General features: G+C 34.7%; 1 long non-coding RNA gene across 1 annotated transcript in view; it reads right to left on the bottom strand.

Moving 5' to 3' along the window:
• The window catches only part of LOC122216992, a 38,907-nt gene that overhangs the window by 4,932 nt on the left and 11,850 nt on the right, over positions 1–22,125 (bottom strand). The window contains exons 2-4 of the long non-coding RNA XR_006201233.1: positions 18,555–18,616; positions 13,801–13,851; positions 7,808–7,855 (exon numbers count right to left, since the gene is read on the bottom strand). This is a non-coding gene — a long non-coding RNA (uncharacterized LOC122216992). The remainder of the gene's footprint in view (positions 1–7,807; positions 7,856–13,800; positions 13,852–18,554; positions 18,617–22,125) is intronic.

Raw genomic sequence — 22,125 nt, 5'->3', positions numbered from 1 at the left:
CAGCTGGACTGGTTGAAGCCAAGATGAGTGGGGAAAAAACATTTCACTTTTAAACTTTTTCTTTACGAAAGAATAATTTTCTCTCAACAATATGGCAAATCATTTATTTTCATCTTCTTAATATTTTCTGTAACACAATCTCTGTGAGACCTGTTTGTAGCTAAAGTAACAAATGGGTCCTGAGTCTCCAAATTTTAGCTTCTTTATATACTTTTTTTCTTTCATGAAGGTATTGAGCAAAGATTTTTTTTTTTGCTAGAATCCAAATATCAGACAACATTCCCATAGAGACAATAAAGCATTGTATAGCTGAGATATAGCTTGAAATTCATCTAAGAGGTCTATTGAAATTCATACAACTATTTAATGTTAAATCCTGGATCAACAAAAAAAGTCTCTTAATTCCTAGTTAAGGACCATTCTACTGAATGACATACTGGCCTTCTTACCTATTTTGCCAAGAGTCATTTTTACTTGTATTTTTTATTTTATTTTATTACGTATGGATGTTATTTATTTATTTATTTATCTATTTACATTTTTTGAGATAGAACATGAGCAGGGGAGGGGCAGAAGGAAAGGGAGTCACAGGGCTCAAATCCAAGACCCTGGGATCATGACCTGAGCTGAAATCAAGAGTTGGATGCTCAACCAACTGAGCCACCTAAGCACACTACTAAATGGTGATCTTTAAATACATATATAGTAGGTTACATATATATATATATATATATGCATATATATATAGTATACATATATACATATATATATGTAACCTACTATAAATAAATATATATAGTACATAAACTGTACAATTCAAGGCTAATTAGTGAAATTAAACCAATAAACTAAAATTAAAAAAAAATAAAGCTATAGACGTTTCCTTTTTGGCAAAGAACTTTGAAATGTGCTAAAAGTAGTAGACAGTATGCAGAACGATATCTTCTAAAAGGAGTAATTTGGCAGCACGGTAGTCAAAAATTTAATATTAAGGTCATGAGAAACAATCAGGAAACCATGGCAAGAATGGAAGTGCCTCTCAGAGTGTCACGTTCAGAAGAGAGAATAAAAGAATGTGAGAAAAGTACAGGAAAATGGAAAACTCTGGCTTGAAAAAAAAAACTAGATAAAACAAAGGAAGAGTATTAATGCATTGAAAGAGAGTTCATGTTTTGGATAATAAACGTTTATTCATTCAATAAATATTTATTGAACACTTATTGCCAACCAAGCACTCTTCTATTTACTGTGATTTAGAAAAGAGTAGTATAAGGAGTGCCTGGGAGGCTCATTAGGTTGAGCGCCCTACTCTTGATTTCGGCTCAGGTCATGATCCGAGGGTGGTGGGCTCCAACCCCCATCAGGCTTCATGCTAAGCATAGAGCCTGCTTAATATTATCTCTCTCCCTCTGCCCCCCCATTTGTGCTCTCTCTCTTTCTCTCTCTCTCTCTCAAATAATTTTTTTAATTAAAAAACGAAAAAGAGTAATGTGTCACTGATAGAAATGGACAAGATTGCGGTTTCCATCTTTATCATTGATCAACACATTTGTCCTTAAACACCTTTGTTTCAATGATTCTTTCACATTTCTTATGTCTCTGGAATGTCATGAAAAATAGTAAGTATCTAGTGTATAGAGAAATAAATAGAAGGGCCTTGTATGCTAGTAGAATATTTGGTGAATGGGTAATTTGACTACCTTCAAGATAAAATGAATGTCCCTACAAAGTTTTGTGAATTACTCTCTCCCCTCTTTCCAGATCTTGTATAAGTACCTTCTACTTTCTTCATGAATGTGGATCTCACCTCTTTGGTACTTATTTCAAAAGAAACTTGAATCAGTGTGTGATTTGTGAGTGGGGGAAAACATTAATTCAGTCCTCCCTAACTAGCACTTCCATTAACTAATTAATTGAGTACTTTTACCGAAAAGTTCTTAAAGTTGAAAATAGATTCACAGAGAAAGAAATATTAGCATTTGCCATGTATCCCACCTCTAATTTCTCCCATGACACTGTAGCAGGATATTTTTATGGCCAGATAGGATTGGCTGGTACTGGATACAATGGGGTTTATCTTGGACCATAGATTTATCAGTCGGTGGGACTCCAAATTCATCCATTTGTCAACAGGGAGAAGACAATTAATCTACTCAGAATTCCTCAACCTTGGTACTATTGACATTTGGGGCCAGATAATTTTTGTTGTGAGGGAATGTCTTGTGCACAATAGGATGTTTAGCAGTATCTGTGATCTCTACTTAGTAGATGCCAGCAGCACGCTCCTTGCTGCCCCCCTACCAAAATTGTGACAATGGGTTGTCTCCAGACATTTCCAATGTTCTCTGGGAAAAGCATGCCCTTTTGAGAGGTGCTGGTCTAGCTGGACTGCAGTCCATTATACAATTGGAAGCAATTCAGTTCATAGGGGTCGGACAGGTTGATCTGTGTTCTCAGAGCTCATATGGTGCCTTCCTGCCTCTGTGGATCAAAAGCATACCTTAAGTTTTTATATCAGAAATAAGTCCCCCCCCCCCCCCCCGTGGCTAAAATAGTTTTAAGTCTATTCATTGGAAGCAAGGGATGGATTCTTATTAGTTCAGGGGCTTTGTGTACTTAGTAAGATGAAACTTAACACTACAAAGTAAAATACTTTCACAGTCACTTATTTTTCTGCCAGTAAAGGAATTTTACTTTCTTTGTGATCCCATTGTACAAACTTTATAAAACAAACATAGACTTGTTCTTTTTACTCATCCCACAACTCCAAATGATCACAAATAGTACTTTACATCAATTGATCAAATTTATTTTGAATTCTCAGTTATCAATATGCTGGCCCATACATACCACGTATGTGCATATCAATTTTGGGTTCTGTTTTGTACTCAAGATTTTAATAATTTGATAATCTATATATGTGTGCTTTATTAAATAATTGCTCATATATTTCAAACAGTAGATACACATTAACTGCTAATTCTTTAGCCGTAAGATATAACATCTATGTTTTGCAATAAAAGTATAAAATACCAGTTTAATGAAAAGAATTCCATATATCCTTTCTACTGCATCCACAATCAACATTTAACAGAAACATGCATTCTCATCAGATCTTTATATTTCTAGATTTAATCAGGAAGAGAACAAATTAAACCAAGTACTTAGGATAATTGGGACTATAAACAAAAGCAAATCATTTGTTTGCCTGTTTTTTCCCTTAAGCACCGAATAAAAAGATATAAATCTTTTCTATTCTTTAATATATTTTAATGCTGTAATGCTTATCAAAGTCATTTTAATGCCATGACAGTTGTGAAATTATTCTTTTATAGTAACGATTGGGTTGTAGCTATAAAATAACCCATTGGCTATGTTATCAAGGGCCAAATTTGAATCATTTGGTATTGTCCATTTTTTTTTCTGCCTTAACCTTTCTTCAATTAGTCAATAATATGCACTGAATTTGCAAAGTAAAGCCTGATTAGAATTCATCTTTAGGCAATTATGTCATAATAGCTAACCTTTAGAACAGTAAATTTTCTAGAAGCTTTTCAGATGTTTACTATTCTCTCATTTGATATTCTTATAAATGTTCTACCTATCCTGTCTTGAAACAATTTTTTACATAGTTTCAGAGGATTGTACTACAATAAAGAACCTACTAGACTTCTGGTATAGATCTTTTTTCACCAACTACATATATTGTAATCCTCAAGGTCATGAACCATTTCTTTGTATCCCATCCTGTCTTATGCACAGTAGGGACGCAATTAATATTTGTTGATAGTTTACATGATTTATTCATGTGATGATTTTTATTTTTTTTTTTAATTTTTTTTTTTCAACGTTTTTTATTTATTTTTGGGACAGAGAGAGACAGAGCATGAACGGGGGAGGGGCAGAGAGAGCGAGGGAGACACAGAATCGGAAACAGGCTCCAGGCTCCGAGCCATCAGCCCAGAGCCCGACGCGGGGCTCGAACTCACGGACCGCGAGATCGTGACCTGGCTGAAGTCGGACGCTTAACCGACTGCGCCACCCAGGCGCCCCTTCATGTGATGATTTTTAAAATCTAGCATTTGATTTTATGCTTCTCTAAGACTGACTGGCAGAAAAGTAGAGGATTTTCAGCAATTGGATTGAGGTCTTATACTGCAGGTGAATTAATTCCACTCACGGCTTCAAGGTACAAGACAGCCTTGTATATTAATATTAACTTTTAAGTGCAATGTATGATATCCTGTAGGTGAACTGAAAACTCAAAGGTGTCTAAGATCCAACTTGCATATGTTGTGCTTATTTATCTGATTTTATTTAGTTTGCTTTCAGGAAATGTGATCATTTCAAAACATGGAAAATGCTCAAGAAGGAAATAGCTTTGTGTATATATTTGGAAATTGAAAATGAAATACCAATCATTAATTTCCTCTAATTAATCAATTTTAAAATTTGAAGAAAAATGTCTGGAATGTTTCACTTCTGCAGGATAGTTTGACTTCCAATTTAAAGCTATATTTGGGAAGAGGAAATTATTTTATTTTCTCTGAAGACAGTCTTTAATTTTTCATTGCAATAATCCTTCTTTCTATGTCACTCCTTGCCTGTTTTTACATATAAACCATCCTTTTTAGTTCTCTTGGTGAGACTTTGGTATTTTGCCTAAAATATTAGTAGTAGAGGGGTGCCTGGGTGGCTCAGTGGGTAAAGTGTCAGACTTGAGCTCAGGTCATGATCTCGCGGTTCGTGAGGTCGAGCCCTAAATCCGGCTTTTTGCTGACAGCTCTGGAGTCTGGGAGCCTGCTGTGGATTCTGTGTCTCCATCCCTCTCTGTCCTTCCCCAACACATGCTCCCTCCCCCTCGCTCTCTCTCTCTCTGTCTCTCACTCTCTCTGTCCCTCACTCTCTCTCTCTCTCTCAAAAATGAATAAACATTAAAAAATAATAAAAATAAATAAATAAAATAGTAGTAGTAGATTTATTCTACTACTTTCTATTCATTCTACTGCTCTGCTTCTGATAAATCATGTGGGCACAATGAAGAGCCAGACATTTGTTTATTGATTCCCATTCAAAATATAAGCATGTTACAATAGACACATAATAATTCACAAATTAAAGGTATTCCTTAGGGTACCACCTTACTACTTATGTGTTATGTATTTTAAAACTCAAGAAAAATGTAAAGGCTTCTAACATTTACTGTGCACCCATCATTTATGTAGTATAATTTAAAAATATATGCTGGTGATTTTTTTAAGCCTGTATCCGGATAGTCACTTGGGAGTTTATAGTCCCAATTCAGTGATGGCCCCATCCCTTCAGGCATTTTGGAAAAGCACTTTTGGAAGTAGTTTTATAGTTTGTGGTATATTTTATTGACTCACCCAGTAGCGCCGGACTTTTATATTTTAAACTTGGATTTCATTTGACAAAAAAGATGGAGCTCATTTGGAACCAAGACTCATGAAAAATGTAAGCGATGGAATTGGGCCATGCCATTTTTAGCCCCCAAATAGTCTGTGTTTTTAATAGTTCTAAGATTGATTTTTGTTTCTGCATGACTCACATATTTGCAAGAATATACAAGAAGTTTTCCAAATTCTTTGTGTAATGGAATAAATAGACCCTCTCTCAAGATGTTCATTTTAAAGGACAGCACTCCTTTGATGAAGTAAATTTAGGTATGTTTATAAAAAACAATTATTTATAGTCACACATTTCACTTTCACTTAGGAACAATAAAGGGCTATTAGATTGCACAGAGCAGGACCTGGCTTGGAGGGCATTGTATGTCTTGTCAGAGATCTCAAGACAGCCATCCTGAGGTGGGACTACAAAACTGTTGCTATCAATAACTTTTAAACATTTTTTGAAAAACCAAAATACCTTTCCCTGTGCTGTGATCTTCTAACTTGGTTCTCGCTCTTACTAAATTAACTTGTTCAGTGTTACTTGAATTTTTGTAGCCTGGGAATCATTTGGACTTAAACAATCAACATAAGTTAATAATTCCCTGTTTCCCTTGCTATTCTAGTATACCAAGAACTGGGCATTTGTCCAAGAAAGAAAATGTTGATTATAAATCCAAAACATGAAGGACTACATCTTGGCTTTTCAGTTGCTGCCTTAATTTGGAAGGCGGGCGGGGGGGTGGTGAGAGGGGGGTGTGGAGGGGGAGCAAGTGACATTTTAAAATTGAGTCTAAATATTTGTGGAAAACTCAATAAAAACTGAGTTCCTTGTAGAGAGCCTATGAAACCAGATATAACTGGACAGCTGTCATTTTGTGGAATTTATTTCCATGGAAAATTAGAGCTTCTCTCTAAACCCTTTTTAATTATACATCGTCAGAAAGGGCTTCTTTGTCTCTTGAGGCTGAGCCCATCCTGATGAAGTTTTGAGTCACAGTTCCTTTTGAAGTCTTATTTAAGGTAGCTATTGATCTTAGTGTTTCTCTTTTTAAATTCATGTCCTAGTAATAATAACCGGTACTTCATATAATGCATGTGGTGCTAAAATCCTTCATCAATAAAATTAGAATAAATAAAGCATCATTTTAAAATTCATCCATGCATTCATTTAATGTGTATTTAAGTATCTTTTTTGGTTTGGATGCAATGTTAAAAGTTCAAGCTATAGCTGTAAAACAAAAATAAACTGACTTCATGCCTTTGTGGGCCTCATAGCTTATCAAAATTAAGAAATTACTTCAAAAGATTATTATCCTATTATAAACCATACATCTCAAGTTTATCCAAATTGTCACGTATAGATAAAGAAATCCAATGGTATTCTCATTGATATTATCGCCTTTGAAGTAAGCACTTATAATAATAAGGCATATATGTAAATATTAACTTTAAAGAATTATTTTTCATTATCATCAATTATCAGATTGGGTAACACTCTATATAGTTTTGATAAAAACCAGGCCTATGACTTAATTAAACTTTCATAAATTTAACTTATACCTATAATTTTTGCTCCTTTACACAAATAACACCTAGTATACCAGCCATTTGTTTCATTTTCCCCAACATAAATAAAAGAAACTTTATTTGTACAAAATTGAAGCCAGTATTTGGACTTAATTAATTGACTTCTTTGATAATTAAGACTCTCATTATTTTTAATGTTGCTTATGTGATATAATATACCTATTCTCTACTGATATGCTCTATATTTCCAATATATATATTTTTCCTAACTATGTGTCCTATAAAATAAGTATCCAGAAACCTCTGAAGCAGATCAAATTTTTGAACACAATAAACATTAAGGATTAGGAAAGGTAACTGGTGAAACAGACTTGACCATTTCAAACAATAAATTATTGTAAATTTATTGTGTTTACTAAAAGTAGCTAAAAACTCATAATTATTTTGTGTTTGATTTAACCAATCAAAAAAATTTCATGAGTAAGAATGTTTTTCTGATTATAATTCTAATTTCATGCGGTCATAAAGAAAATTATAGGTTTGTATTTTAATCTAAAAATGGTAAGAGTTGTTTCTAGAAAGGAGCAAAGTTATTTTGTAAAAATAAATCTTTCATTCCTTTTATCTTTTACACTTAAATCCAAAATTAGAATTAATGTCAATATATGATGCTAGATATGTTAAAGATCAGAAAATTAGCAGCACTTGTATTTATTAAATGAGAACTTTTTAAGTTTAATAAACTAGTTTTGTTTAGTTTAATGAACTAAAAAGATTTAGTTCCTAAAACCACATTTAATCACATTTTTTTTTACTTTTTTTATCACATTTTAAATAAGACTTTTAAATTCAGAATGACTACTCACTCAGTAATGTCATGTACATATGCAGCTCCTTTCGTATCAGAAAAATATCTAAAATTAAGATAGAGATCAGTAAATATTAGAATGACTACTCAATGAAAGATAGATAGAGGATCAGCATGCCACATCCAAATTTGTTTGGCTTTCTGTGCATAGTTAGAAGTAGCATGAAATCGACCATCAATATAAGAGGTATTGTGAGCTACTAGATTCCTTAAGAAAAAATGCAATTTTTAAGCTGTTATGAAAGACAACGCAATGGGATCCTAACTATGGGATATACTGATAGCGAATCATAAATTTATATTGAAGGAATTATATATTATAAACTGAAAATAAATAAGCTATTCTAGGAAATAAATGGTAATTCTATAGTAGTGTAGAAATAAGTAGAAAAGAGATTATTTCCCCTGAAATAATTGAGTGATAATAAAAGATAGATACTCTCTATCTCAGAATTATGTGGTTATATGGATATGGTGACTGCTTTACATTAAGAGAAACAAACAAAGCAAACTTACCTAAATAATGTACCACAGTTAAAATGTATATCATTTTCCCCTTGAATATATGACTCTGGACTGTTCAAAGGTATTTTCACACCTCCTGATCAAATCCACATTTTAATTTTCACTGATAACTATAATTAAGAAATCTATTTGCCAGGTTATGTAACTTTTCTGCCAAGACATTGCTTATATGCCAACCTAGCATGATATGGGACATTGGATTAATAATCATGCCTGATTAAAAATGATTTGGGTATAAATTATTTTTCTTTTAAGTTAATTGATTTATTTTGAGAGAGAGGAGAGCATTCAAGCAGGAGAGGGGCAGAAAGAGGGAGAGAATCCCAAGCAGGATCCTGCTGTCAGCACAGAGCCTGAAATGGACTCAGTTTCATGAACTGCAAGATCATGACCTGAGCTGAGGTCAAGACTCTCTCAACCGACTGAGCAAACCAGATGCGCCTACTTGAGTGAATTAATGAATTCCTTTTTTAAAACTGTTTTAAATGTTTTTATTTTTTATTTGTGTGAGAGAGAGAGACAGAGAGAGAGTGCATGTACATGCATAAATTGGGGAGAGGCAGAGAGAGGGAGACAGAATCTGAAGCAAGCTCCAGGCTCTGAACTGTCAACACAGAGCTCAAAGAGGGGCTTGAACCTATGAACTGGGAGTTCATGACCTGAGCTGAAGTTGGACCTTAACCAACTGAACCACCCAGGCGCCCCTGAGTTAATGAATTCTTACTGACAAAGTCTATATCTGGAAAGAGGGATTAGGGTAAAAATGAAAAATAACATGAGAAATATAAGACACTAGAAGTTTTATAAGAAGAAAGTTTATCGTTAATGTTACCATTAAGATTGTGCTATTTGCTTTGTGCTTTGAAGAATAAAAAAAAAAAAAACTATGCAATTGGAGATATGAAACTAGAAATACACATCTGAAAATTGTTTTCCTTGAAGGCCTAGTTACAATCCCATGATTAGATGAAATGAACAAGGGGGGAGAGGCAACTCTTCAAGGTATACAGCTTACCTGCTATATGTAAGGCATGAAACGTACATTATTCAATTTCATTTTATCATTCCTACTGTGATGCAGGTTTTACTTCCACTTATTATAGATGAAAAACCAGAAGCTCAAACATGCTATGTGACCTGTCAAAATTCCAAAATTTATAAAGTGTAGGTCAGGAATTAAACCTTGTTGGGATTGACCCCAAAGTCTCTTAAAAAGAAGAGAACACATATATGTGGGAGAAATAATATCAAGCAGGGCAAAGGAGGACCAAAAAAAAAAAATGTGGAATGTGCTACATATCTGCTACATTTTGATCTTGACACTTTAATTGATATTTCTTTCTCATGAGTAAATACCACTTGCCACCAACCATGTATTTATTATGGGGCAAATATGACAGCCTACAGTTGAATCATTTTCTTGAAGAGTGACATAGTTGTCCTATATGTACATGACATGAATTAATCCTATGGTATTGCTAAATAGGAGTTCAGCATCCACCTGGATAACTACAAGTAATGATATTCTAGGTGAATCATTCCTAGCACGTATTTGTCCATGGTCTCCTTCCCTTCAAACACCTTAGATGAAACATATCAGCAATGTTTGAAGGGTTGCCATGTTTGTGTTTATAGGTACAAGAAAACATGTTCCTATGTTAAGAAAAAGAAACATGGTGATATCTAGGGAACTCTTTACCCTGAAGGGCAGAAGAGATAGTAATTAAGTCACTGGGTTTGGTACTAGGGGCTCAAGTCTTGGTCATCACTTACCAGGAACTTACTTTGGGTAAGCTGTTTAACTACCACATAGTGATAACTATCACAGAGCAACATATGCATATTGAACTCTAATTTTCTCAAATAGGTACAACAACCCTTCAAAATATCTATTACATATTTCATTTTTCAGTGAAGGAAATTGATGTCAATCAGTTTAAATTAGGTGGTTCAACTCCAAATTATTTACTGTTACTCACTATGCCAAACTGCCTTTCTTTCTTCCAAACTATGTTAAACCTTTATCTTTAGCCTTTTCATTCTCTTCCATTCCTTCCATCTTCATGAGACCTTGGCTCAAGGAACTATCCCTCCCACCACTCTTTGACCCTCAGAATCTCCTCATAGATCCTTCCTATCAACAACTGAGACTTAAGGCTTTTCTATCTCAGACATTATCTTTCAGTCTAAGAAAAACTTTGTCTCTTCATGGATTCCCTCAAAATTTGTTTATTTTTCCATCCTCAGTATAATACATTTTGGTGTCTGCCCTTATCACTCCAGAGAAATAAACAGCTTTGTCAAATTTCTATGACTTTTTTACTAAACCATGTAAACCCTAGATAGCATTTGATTCAGTCAACTACTTGTCTTGGCAATATCTCATATTCTTGACCACATCCTTCTTAACACTTACAAAATACTGGTTACTAAATGGGCAATGGATGTAGTCTACATGTGCTTGAATGCCAGCTTCATTTCTTAACTCTGAAGTTCTGGGCAGTATTGAAATTCTTCTCTTGAGAATTCATAGGGATCTATTTAGGGGAGATAAAACATTCTCACCTAAAAATATATTGGCATTCAGGGAGTTAAAAATAAGAAACAATGGGAAGTGATTGATGTCTGCTTCAGACTGGATAAAAAGAGAGGACTTTTCTGAGGAGGAGGTCTTTAAGCTGATACATGATAAGGAGCACTGGGAAATAATCTCAGGCAAGTCAGAAGGAATAACCTTGCTGCCTCTGAAGAGTCATAAGAAGCCCGTGTGTCTAGAGAAGACAAAGCAAATAAGATAGAGACATGACATGGGTGGGAGACACAAGCTGATGCTAGAAGATGTAGGGCTTTGTAAACAGAGGTAAAGGTATTCTAAATGCAAAAGGAAGACATGAAAGAGTTTCAAACAGAAAATGATGAGTTTTAAATGCTTAACTATAGTTTTATATGCTTACCCTTGCCATGTATATAAGTAACTATATATGAGCAGTTGATCAAAGAAATTCAGTAGGAAGCTAGATCTGATTTGACTATAAATCTGAAATACCTGGAGGAAAAATACATAGAGATCTCTATGTTACATCGAGAGGAAATCAAACAAAAACATAGCTCTCCTCTGGGTGAGCAACTAAGCATTCAGTTCTGGTGAGTTCCACGCTATTTACTATCTGCACTTACAGATTGAGTTTGGAAGATTATAGCCAATTCCCCTTACCCAACATTAGTGGAAATCCTCACCCCATTCATTGGTGAAATTCTCTGAATTTCAAGTAACAGTTCATATAATGCTGATGAGTAGTTCAAGGGATTTCCCTCATAATGCTTTATAGTTGTTATAAGCATTTTGTGAAAAAAGCTACAGCAATATTTGGAACATAGTAGGTGCTTCTGCCAAAGACACATACGGATATAAACAGATATAAGCATAGCTATAAATACGGACATATTTTGTCTTATTGACAATCCTAAATCCTGGAAAAATAAGTACAAGAAAGAGTAGTACAAAGTGACTCTGAAATATCCCCAAACTCACATAACTACTCAGCTCTAAGCCTAGACCACAGAAAATCTTTTATAAATTTGATTGCTTCATATCTATAGTGTTAGAAGTATTCATTAACTTCAAAGTATTAGAAATGGGTGGATCATCCTAAGCAATACAGATAATTCAGTTGTGATAAGCAAAATCGAAGGTATATGGCACTACATATAATTTGTGTGGCAAAAGACACCAAAAGCTAGTATGTAAAAACATGTTAACTTGGGAAATATTTGCAGCACAAATGATCAACAAGTAACTAAAGCTTCCCATAAAACTAACAAATATGGGGGTGCCTGGGTGGCTCAGTCAGTTAAGCATCTGACTCTTGGTCTCAGTTTGGGTCATGATCTTGTGGTTTTGTGAGTTCGAGCCTATGCTGACATCAAGCTCTATGCTGACAGCATGGAGCCTGCTTGGGATTCTCTCTCTTCCCACCTCTCTCTGTCCCTCCCTCACTCATGCTGTCTCTGTCTCTCTCAAAAATAAAAAAAAACAAACCTAGAAAAATAACAAATATAGATTTATGCTTACCATAAAAATAACAAATGTAAACTAATTGACAAATAACTGATAATAGATAATTGGCTAAAGGAGTCCAATGGCCAATAGCTCATGAGAAAGTGTTTAATGTTAATAGTCAGGCAGAGAAATACATATTAAATAAAGTAATGTAGCACATTAGTTTGACAAAAATGTTAAGAAGGAATAGCATATAGTGGTGAGGAGAATTCTCATAGAGATGAATGAAGTCGAAATTTGGGGAACCTTTGGAAGTAATATGGGAATTGGCATTAAAAAATCTATCAGTAGCTGTTAAAATTTAAAATACCATAATCTTTGATCCAGAAATCCTATTATTAAAATAATCTTACAGAAATAAAATAGCCAAGACATAAGTACAAGAATTTTTACTGCAAGGATTTTTATGTGCAAGGGTTTTATATATTCATAGAAGCAAAAAAACAAAACAATAACCATCAAGAGTGAAGTTGTTTAATAATTATATCAATTCTGAATTTACTGAGAAGAATAGCTGTTATATGTTTAAATTCAAGTTGTAGAAATTATAAAAATATGTTCATAAATGTTTATTACAATCTTTATTGTAAACAACTATACCAATAAGCCATACCTATAGGTTTGCATATTTTTATCTATGTCCATATGAAAATTCATAAAGGTATGGAAAAATACAAGACATGCTGTTATCATTAGTTAATTCAGTATGGTAGAAGGATATTCAAAACATTTTCCTTACACTTTGGATTGATTTACTGGATTAAATAAACATATACTACATTCATAATTTATACAGATAATACATTTTTAAAAGACACATAATTTTTTTAAGGGAATAAATGCAAGGGTGCTGTTCAATTTTCAGAAGAAAATGTTATTTTTCTGTGTCTTCTCCAGCTGCAGCCTCATTTCCAATCTTGCTTTTTCAAATTCACTTTCATCATGAGTTGTTTATGTGGATATTTCTCTGGTCCGCAGTGTCTCGATACCAATTAAAGGTTAAAACATCTGAAGTGCATAGTTTATTCCCCACAGAGCCCTAATATGGCTTAGAATATATAGCCCTTTGGCAGATGAGACAAACACAAAACTACTTCCTTTTAAAGAAATGAGAGTTGTATTATCTCTATAGAAGACATTTTTTCCTTTCAAGTTTCTCTGCCTTCTCTGAATATTGCAAAACACTGCAACATAATCAAATAACCAAACAATGCTTGTTTATCATCTTAATACACCAGTGCTCTACTAGCCAATGTACCAAAGAAATTAAGCAGCCATTATCACTTTATCCCTGCTGTTCTGAAACTAATAAAAACACATTAATAATAAAGTATAGTTAAATATAAAGGGCCATGTAACAAGATGAAGCAATAGAAAAAGTAAACATTATACAATTAAATACACACCTCCACAAAATTCTCATCAGTGGGACTGGTCTGAGTGCAGAAACAGTGACACTTATAAGTAGATAAAATAGAATGAAAAAAGGTTGAAAAATAATATATATATATTTTATATTATATATTAAATATATATTAAATAAATATATTATATTAATATATATTAAATATTATAGATTTTATATTATATAAATATATATTATATTATATAAATATATATTATTATAATATATTATATAAATATATATTATTTATATTATATATATTATATATATCGCTTCTCGGCCTTTTGGCTAAGATCAAGTGTAAAAAATATTATATATACATATAATATATATATTAAACTATATGTTACATACAAATAAAATATGTAAATATAAAACAAATATATAATAAATAAGTATTTTATACACACACACACATACACACAACAAAGATATGTAGATTGTATTGAGACATATAAGGATCTCGTATTGAGTGATTGATTCTTAGATAAAGACAGGCTGAGTATGTCAACTGTTTAGCAAAAGCAGAACAAGATAAGTTACAACAAATCCCAGAGGGGCACCTGGGTGGCTCAGTTGGTTAAGCGTCTGACTTCAGCTCAGGTCATGATCTCACAGTCTGTGAGTTCAAGCCCCGTGTAGGGCTCTGTGCTGACAGCTCAGAGCCTGGAGCCTGTTTTGGATTCTGTGTCTCCCTCTCTCTCTGCCCCTCCCCTGCTCATGCTCTGTGTCTCTCTATCTCAAAAATAAATAAAAACATTTTTTTAAAAAATCCCAGAAAGCAAACATGCAAACATCACCTACATTCTCTGCAAGACAGGGTCAAAAGGACTGACCATTGTCTAAATGTGTCCAAGGTGCCCGAGATTTTACAAATGGATATGTCCACTGACAGTGTAAAAGGTATATAACAGTTGGAGATCGAAGTACATAAATCATTATGTTAAATTAGAGAAATAAGTCAGGATGGCACAAATCCCAGTCACCTAGAAATCACTTTTAAAATTCTGACACAAAGCCAACTAATTTTGGTAGCCAATTCTCCATAAATCTCACATTTCTTTACATTTTGTGAGTAGAACTGCCCATTGCTTTTAATCCAGGCTGTCTTCTTGAGGATGTTTGTATAGCAAAAATCCTTGGAAGTTAAAGATAGTGTCTCCCTCTAGAACAAGCATGCTTTTTGTCTAGTATAATAAAGGTAATAACTCCCACAAGAGGAAAGATGGACAGGTTCATCCCCATTATAAAAGATCTGGGTCCCCTATGTTTAGGGTTCCTCTCTGTAAAACGTAGTCCATCTGGGCCCATGTGTGCTTCCCTGTGAGACTTGGGATAAGGGAAAATGATGCGAGTTTGTTGTTCAACTGTGCTATGAATAATAAAGGCCTTTGTCTTTGACCAAGGAGTCTCATGTTTCCCCCAGCGTCAACAAAATTGCAAGCTTATGAACTTGCAAGTAGGGTGAAATCTCAGCTCCTTCACAGTTCTTCAGTGTTGGAGACAAGACTGAGGTACTTACAGAGACAGGGGCTTTTGAAAGTGTGAGGTTGAGGGCTTTGTGGCACAGAGAAGGAGATTTGATAAGAAGTTAGCAGGGATCAGTAGCAAACATCAAATATATTTTACAGAAGTATTTGTTTACATTGGATTAGAAAGCTTGGAAGGAATGAGAGAAACAAAGAGAAAAGGAAAGGAAGAATCGGAGGGACAAAAGGAAGAGAGGGAGGGAGAAAAGACAGAAGGTTTCCTTACCACTGCGATTTTAGAAGAACGGCTTTAGGCAATTTCTTCTCAATCTGAAAATGTTTTAAGAAGAAGATTCCCTTGGTTTGATAAATTCAACATTATTCTAATCCTGTTGGTTAATAAATGTTTTGATATGTTTAATCTGTGTGGTTTTAAGATTGCATTCGCCTAAAATGTTTTGGCTATGCAAAGTGATAGATCTATAAAGTTCAGCTCTAGGTTTTTCATTATTTTTGATTAACAGGACTGACCTAGATACCCTTCCCAACAAAAGTTGACTTTTAATTTTAAAATTTGTTAACAAAGCTGTTCAATTTCTTTACATATCATTCCAATGTATATAATTTGCAGCAAAGCCATTTTATGTGTGTGATTCAATAATCTTCATTCTTCTTCTCAATAGGAGGTACCCAATTTAAGAGATTTATTATAAGTTTGGAATGATAACTTAAAATAAAGGAAGAATTTTTGATTTACTTAAGCAAAAAATATATATGACAATTTGTTAAGCAATAGTACTGTAATTTTACAGGTCTTCTTTGGCTTTATTGATCAAAGACTAAAAAATATCTTAAAAGAGAAATTTTGGTTCTTATAGTGTCAAAGGCCACATTTTAAAGAGGTCTCAGCAGATTCTCTAAAAAAAAAAATGTAAGAAAACGATTGAAAAGAATAATGAACATATTCATGTACTAGGTTCCATACTGAGTTTTCAAATCCTGTGGCTTATTTGAGCTTCCTTTAAAAAAAAGTATTCTTTGGTTAACATTCATTAACCATACCCTGCTGATAACAAGAAATAAATGTAGGCAGCTGGATGACAGCGAATGTATTAGAGTTGAAATTGCCCTGGACCGGTGATCCAAAGACCTACTTTTCTCCAACTTTACTGCTTAAACATGTTACCAAATGAAATGTATGTCAAAATTCTCTTTAAATTATTTTGCATGTATTGTTACCAATGATGCAGTCAAATAAGTATTGGTTGACTAAATAAATAATTGAAAGCAGTGTGTGTGTGTGTGTGTGTGTGTGTGTGTGTGTGTGTACTGTAGGGGTCAAGAGTAGGCTGCCCCTAGATGGGACACAGTGGCATGTAGATTATTGTTAACTGACAACAATCCAGGCACAAAAAACTCAGAAAAAATTTTGATCTCCTCCCCAACTGCCTAAAAAGAATTTAGATAGAGGGCCTGTACCACGAAAAGATCTATTAATAGATATTCCTTTTTACTTAAGAGAGTTATCTGCATAATAGGGCAACTTTGTTTTCCAAATATCTCCTCTCACCTTTCTGCTAATGATTTCCTCCCCTTTGTATCCTCAAATACCTACCACCTCTCTTTATCTCAGGATGTTATACAAAGCCTCCTGTTGCCGAACTGCCTCTGAAATTTCATGTCTATGTGAATTCCTGGTATGTACCAAATACTCACACGCACACATATATGCACACACATGTATGCATATATATATATATATATATGTACATACATATACCTATATGTACATTTGTGTGCATATATGTATGTGTGAGAGGCAGAAAATGAGAGAATATACACGTGTATATGGAAGTATACACATACATATGCATATATATATATAATACACACAAATACACAGAAGTCATTTATAACATTAATCTGTGGATCTCAATATTCAATCCATCAGTCTTGAATTGGGCCTAATAACTGATATCTATAGTCTTATACTGGAGAAATTGAGTGATATAGGAAAACGTGACTTTATTTAAAAACATTGTTTAAAAAAAAAAACATTACTTTCTAGCTTAGTTGACTCCATAACACTGCTTATTAGTCCTCTCTGGTCAACATAACATCCCTTATTCTTTAGAGACTTTGTTGTCATTAAGAAAAATCTACAAATGGGGGTGCCTGGGTGGCTCAGTCAGTTAAGCATCCCACTTCGGCTCAGCTCATGATCTCACAGTTCGTGAGTTCGAGCTGCACTTCAGGCTCTGTACTGACATCTCTGAGCCTGGAGTCTTTTTCGGATTCTGTATCTCCCTCTCTCTGTGCCCCTTGCCAGCTCACACTCTGTCTGTCTCTCTCTCTCTCTCAAAAATAAATAAACATTAAAAAAATTAAAAACAAAGAAAAATCTACAAATGTATCCACTTTATTATTAAATCTGCATCTATGTGATATTTTCCTCTTCTGATATCTTATTGTTGAAAGCTGAATTACGTGCACTCATCCAGTTCCCAGCTCAAGATATATGCTATCAATTGTGTCCTCTTTTTCCTGTATTGGAATCACTACCACTCTACCAGTTTCTTCATGTTATATTGTAAGCTATGCACAAGATACTTCTCCATGCATTTCCCCCCACATCAAATTGGTCAAGTACTTTCAGTGACTCTTCCTTGCTATTTATCAAATCTATCCATCATTCTTTTCTTTTACATGTTAACTCAATCTCTTATAAACTCTCTTGCAAATTTTTCATAGCCTCTTGTGTTTAGTCTTGCCCTCTCCCTCTAGTTTACTCTTCCTATTGCCACCAAATTGATTTTTCTAAAACAAAAACCTTAGCTTGATTCCCCTGCTTATAATGCTTATGACTTATAATTCTTTATGCTCTAAAGCCCATACCTCATAGCTTACAAAACCCTTTTTGATACGGTCCCAATCTAAATCTCTTGCCTCATTTCCTTTAAATTTGTTTTATGTTTTAGTGGAGTAGATATTTTATAACTCCATTCTTTTACACGTAATATTTCTTCAGCTAGGAATAATTACACACATACACACACACACATACATACACACACACACACATGCTTTCACACACACCCTCACACATACTTTATCTCCTTAGAGTACTCCTAATTAGCATGGCATGGATAATTAGAAAAGCTTTTATACATACATGCATAGAGTTAATTACTATATTTGTGATAGCTCTCTACATTTAACATGCTTCTTATTATTACATTTACCATATTGGACTGCCACATGTGTGTGTCCATATTTATTTGCCTACCTTGATGTCCTAGAGGCTGATTCATGCAGAGAGCATCTTGTTCTTTTCTGCCTCTTCTGTGACTGGTATGAAGAGATTCAAAATATGTACGGTGAGTAAATAAATGGATAAACATTTATCTTTGTGATGAATGACATGATATATTACTAATGTGCAAAGGAGATGAATCAGCATCAAAATGTATGCTAATCAGATTTCATGAAGAATAGCAAACATACTGTAAAGAATCTGAGCCTTCTCTGCTTTGCCATTAATCTGTAGATATGCTTCCCAGTTGGCTCTGTCATATTGTTAATGACAAATGTCACGTAAGACGATCTCTAAATTAAAATATAAGCCTCTGAGTGTAGGTTACTGGAAACATAGTCCTCATCCTACAACAAGGTTGTATATAAAATTTTTTCTTTTAATTCAAGCCTTTGGAACTCAGATGCTTTCTTCTGTGACAGCAGTATTGTGGACTATTAATTTTTTTCAAGAAGGTCACAAAAGGCAATTTATCCATAAAATTTCTGATCATAAAGAGTGAATTTTTTCAACTGTACTTAACTATTACTCCTTAAAACCACACATTTTCTCCTTCTGAAGGACTGAGACTCTCCACCTCCTGCCAATGTGTTCTTTCATCAGAATGCTGAATCTTTGGCAAGGAATGGATTGTATTCAAGGTCTTGCACTCAAGTTTTTTATATTCCAACAGGCTACTTACATTTTTGTAATAGCTTTTTCATGCAGTTGAAAAGGTAACCATCTATTTATTTTTTATTTTTTTAATTTTATTCATTTATTTTTGAGAGAGAGAGAGAGAGATGTGGGGAGGGGTAGAGAGAGAGAGATTCCAAGCAGATTCTGCACTGCCAACATAAAACCCAACATGGGGCTCAAACTCACGAACCAGGAGATCATCACCTGAGCAGAAATCAAGAGCCAACGCTTAACTGCCTGAGCCACCCAGGCGCCGCGAAAAGGTAATCATCTAGTTTTAAATCCATGGCATTTATATTTCCTTTATGTCTTATATATTGTGGTAGGTACTCTAGAGGAAACACAGAGGTCTAAGACCCTGGTTAGGTTTTTAGAGCATTGAGAAAAAATAGGGAGCTGAATGCCCCCGTTTTTTTATCACATAAAATAGTCAATGGTACTAGATGTGACTAGAAAGTGTGAGACAAGTACATTTCATACAGGTTCTTGAATGTCGTGCTAAGAGTTTTACCCTCAAGCAGGATGCATTAAGATGTCATGAAAAGCTTTGGACATACACTTTTGAAAGTATAATTAGTAAGTGATAGGTATGAAAGCATAAAAGGGACAATGACTGCTAGAGGATCCGTTAGGTTATTGCAATAGCTTCATCTCTGCTTAAAATTGAGGAACAATGATCAAATGTCTCCAGTAAAGGACCAAAATCTACACAGACACAAAACTTCTCTGAAACTTCACATCTGATGGTGAATGGTTTCATAAGACAATGAGAGTACTAATCCTTAAAACATTCATACTTAAGAGGAATCACTACATTTAAGGTATGCATGAACGCTCAAATATTTCATGTTAGGCATCTTTCTACTAGGCACCTAACAACACATAATTACCATTTGAGAAAATATCTCCTTGTCACAATCTGTCACAGTGATGTGTAATCAAGTTGTACGGACATATTTACGACGAGAAGGAAAACGTTTTGTTTTATTTTCAAATATTTACTTATTTTTGACAGGGAGACAGCGTGCAAGCAGGGTAGGGGCAGAGAGAGAGGGGGATAGAGGATCTGAAGAGGGCTCCACAATAACAGCAGAGAGCACAATGTGGGGCTCAAACTCACAGACTGTGAGATCATGACCTGAGCCAAAGTCAGATACTCTGAGCTGAAGTCCGATGCTTATCCGATTGAGCCACCCAGGCATCCTATGATGAAAATGCTTTGAAAGACACGTGACTTTCCCCATCTGTTATACAGAAAGCATGGGTGGTTATACAGCATATGTAAGTATGTCAACTTTGAAAGTCTGAAAATAATGTTCCTAACTAACAGAAATTAAGCTAGCAAGAAAATTAAATTGAAAAAACTGAAACTTTAACAGATGCTTGAAAAAATCCTGACATTAAGCATATTGAGGCAAGCCTAATTTTTTGGATCACTGACATCCCACTCTGTGGTGGCTGCGTCTAAGAAAATACTAAGCTCCATGAAGAAATGTGATAATTAAAGTATTTGGTGGCAACATATATGTCATCACACTCTGGCATCTTCCTTTTCAAGATTCCACAGTGGAAAAAATACAAGCGTGTTGTGGTTTTTGGTGACTGTTGTTTTCCATCAAGAGGAGGAAACAATTGCATTTACTTTTTTCTTCTACACATACACACACAGGAAAAATGCCACCAAATATGGCTGAAAAGTTACAACATACTTAAAGGTACATATTTTAAAACCCAGACCGAAAACTGAAATTTTTCAACAGAAATTTCTTTTGACATAGAGAAAACTCTCTAAAGGTGATGAGTTTACTAAATGTCCTTTTTTTGCAAGTTGAAAGCTATGTAATTTTTGATACTGAATCCTCAGTAAACTGTAACCTTTAGATATCTGCTATAGCAATAATTGTCTTTTCAGGCCCATGACCCAACAATCAAGCCATTGGTAATTTCCAGGAATCCGCACATACTCTCACCTTCAGCCATTTTTTTTCTCCCACATAAAAAGCTTAAAGTGGATGGCCAGATGTAATACTCATAGTTCTGCCTAATGGGAAGGTATTTTCCTAACTCTTTCAAAATCAGCCCTGAATATGACCATCATATAGCCATCATCCATTCTTCGCTTTTGCCTTCAAATCAAACTGACCCATCCATAAGTTAGAAGTTGGAAATTTCCTCCTCTGTTAGCTACTGGTATGGACTTCTTACCCCACCTCTTCCCTGGTATGGTCATAGGTGCGAACTGGGGAAATGGCCCTGATGGAACTGTTGTGGAAGGTCTGGGGGTCTGGGATCTCTGCTCAGTCAGCTTATCTGTTCCTCCTCTTCCTGCTCAGTTTCCTTTTTAGGATGAGCTGCTATTTGAGCCCATACATCTTTATGACTTGGAAGGGTCTTAGTCTGTTTAGACTGCTATAACAAAATACCACTAACTGAGCAGTTTATAAACAGAAATTTATTTCTCACAGTTCTTGAGACTGGAAGTCCAATATCAGGGTATCGGCACGGTTAGGTGGGGACTCCCTTTCAAGTTACAGACTTTTCATTGTATCCTTACATGGCAGATAGGCTAAGGATCTCAACAACACTGATCTGGTCCATAAGGGTTTCAGTTGTGTGACCTAATCACCTCCCAAAGACCTCACCTTGTAATACCATCACCTTTAAGAGTCAGGATTTTACCATATGAATTCTGGGGAGACACAAACATTCAGACCATAGTAGAATGTCTGACATAACCCAGATCATAGAAGCATGGTCATTTGGTGGCCTGCCGTCTAGTGCTCCATGTCTACAGAATCCCAGGGACTTGCCAAGAGCTACTTGTAGACAGGCACACAAATAGAACCCCAGGGCACTTTGTTATAAG

The sequence above is a fragment of the Panthera leo genome, chromosome B1 (assembly GCF_018350215.1).
Source record: "Panthera leo isolate Ple1 chromosome B1, P.leo_Ple1_pat1.1, whole genome shotgun sequence".
Classification (NCBI taxonomy): domain Eukaryota; kingdom Metazoa; phylum Chordata; class Mammalia; order Carnivora; family Felidae; genus Panthera; species Panthera leo.
This window is presented reverse-complemented; position numbering and strand designations above follow the sequence as displayed.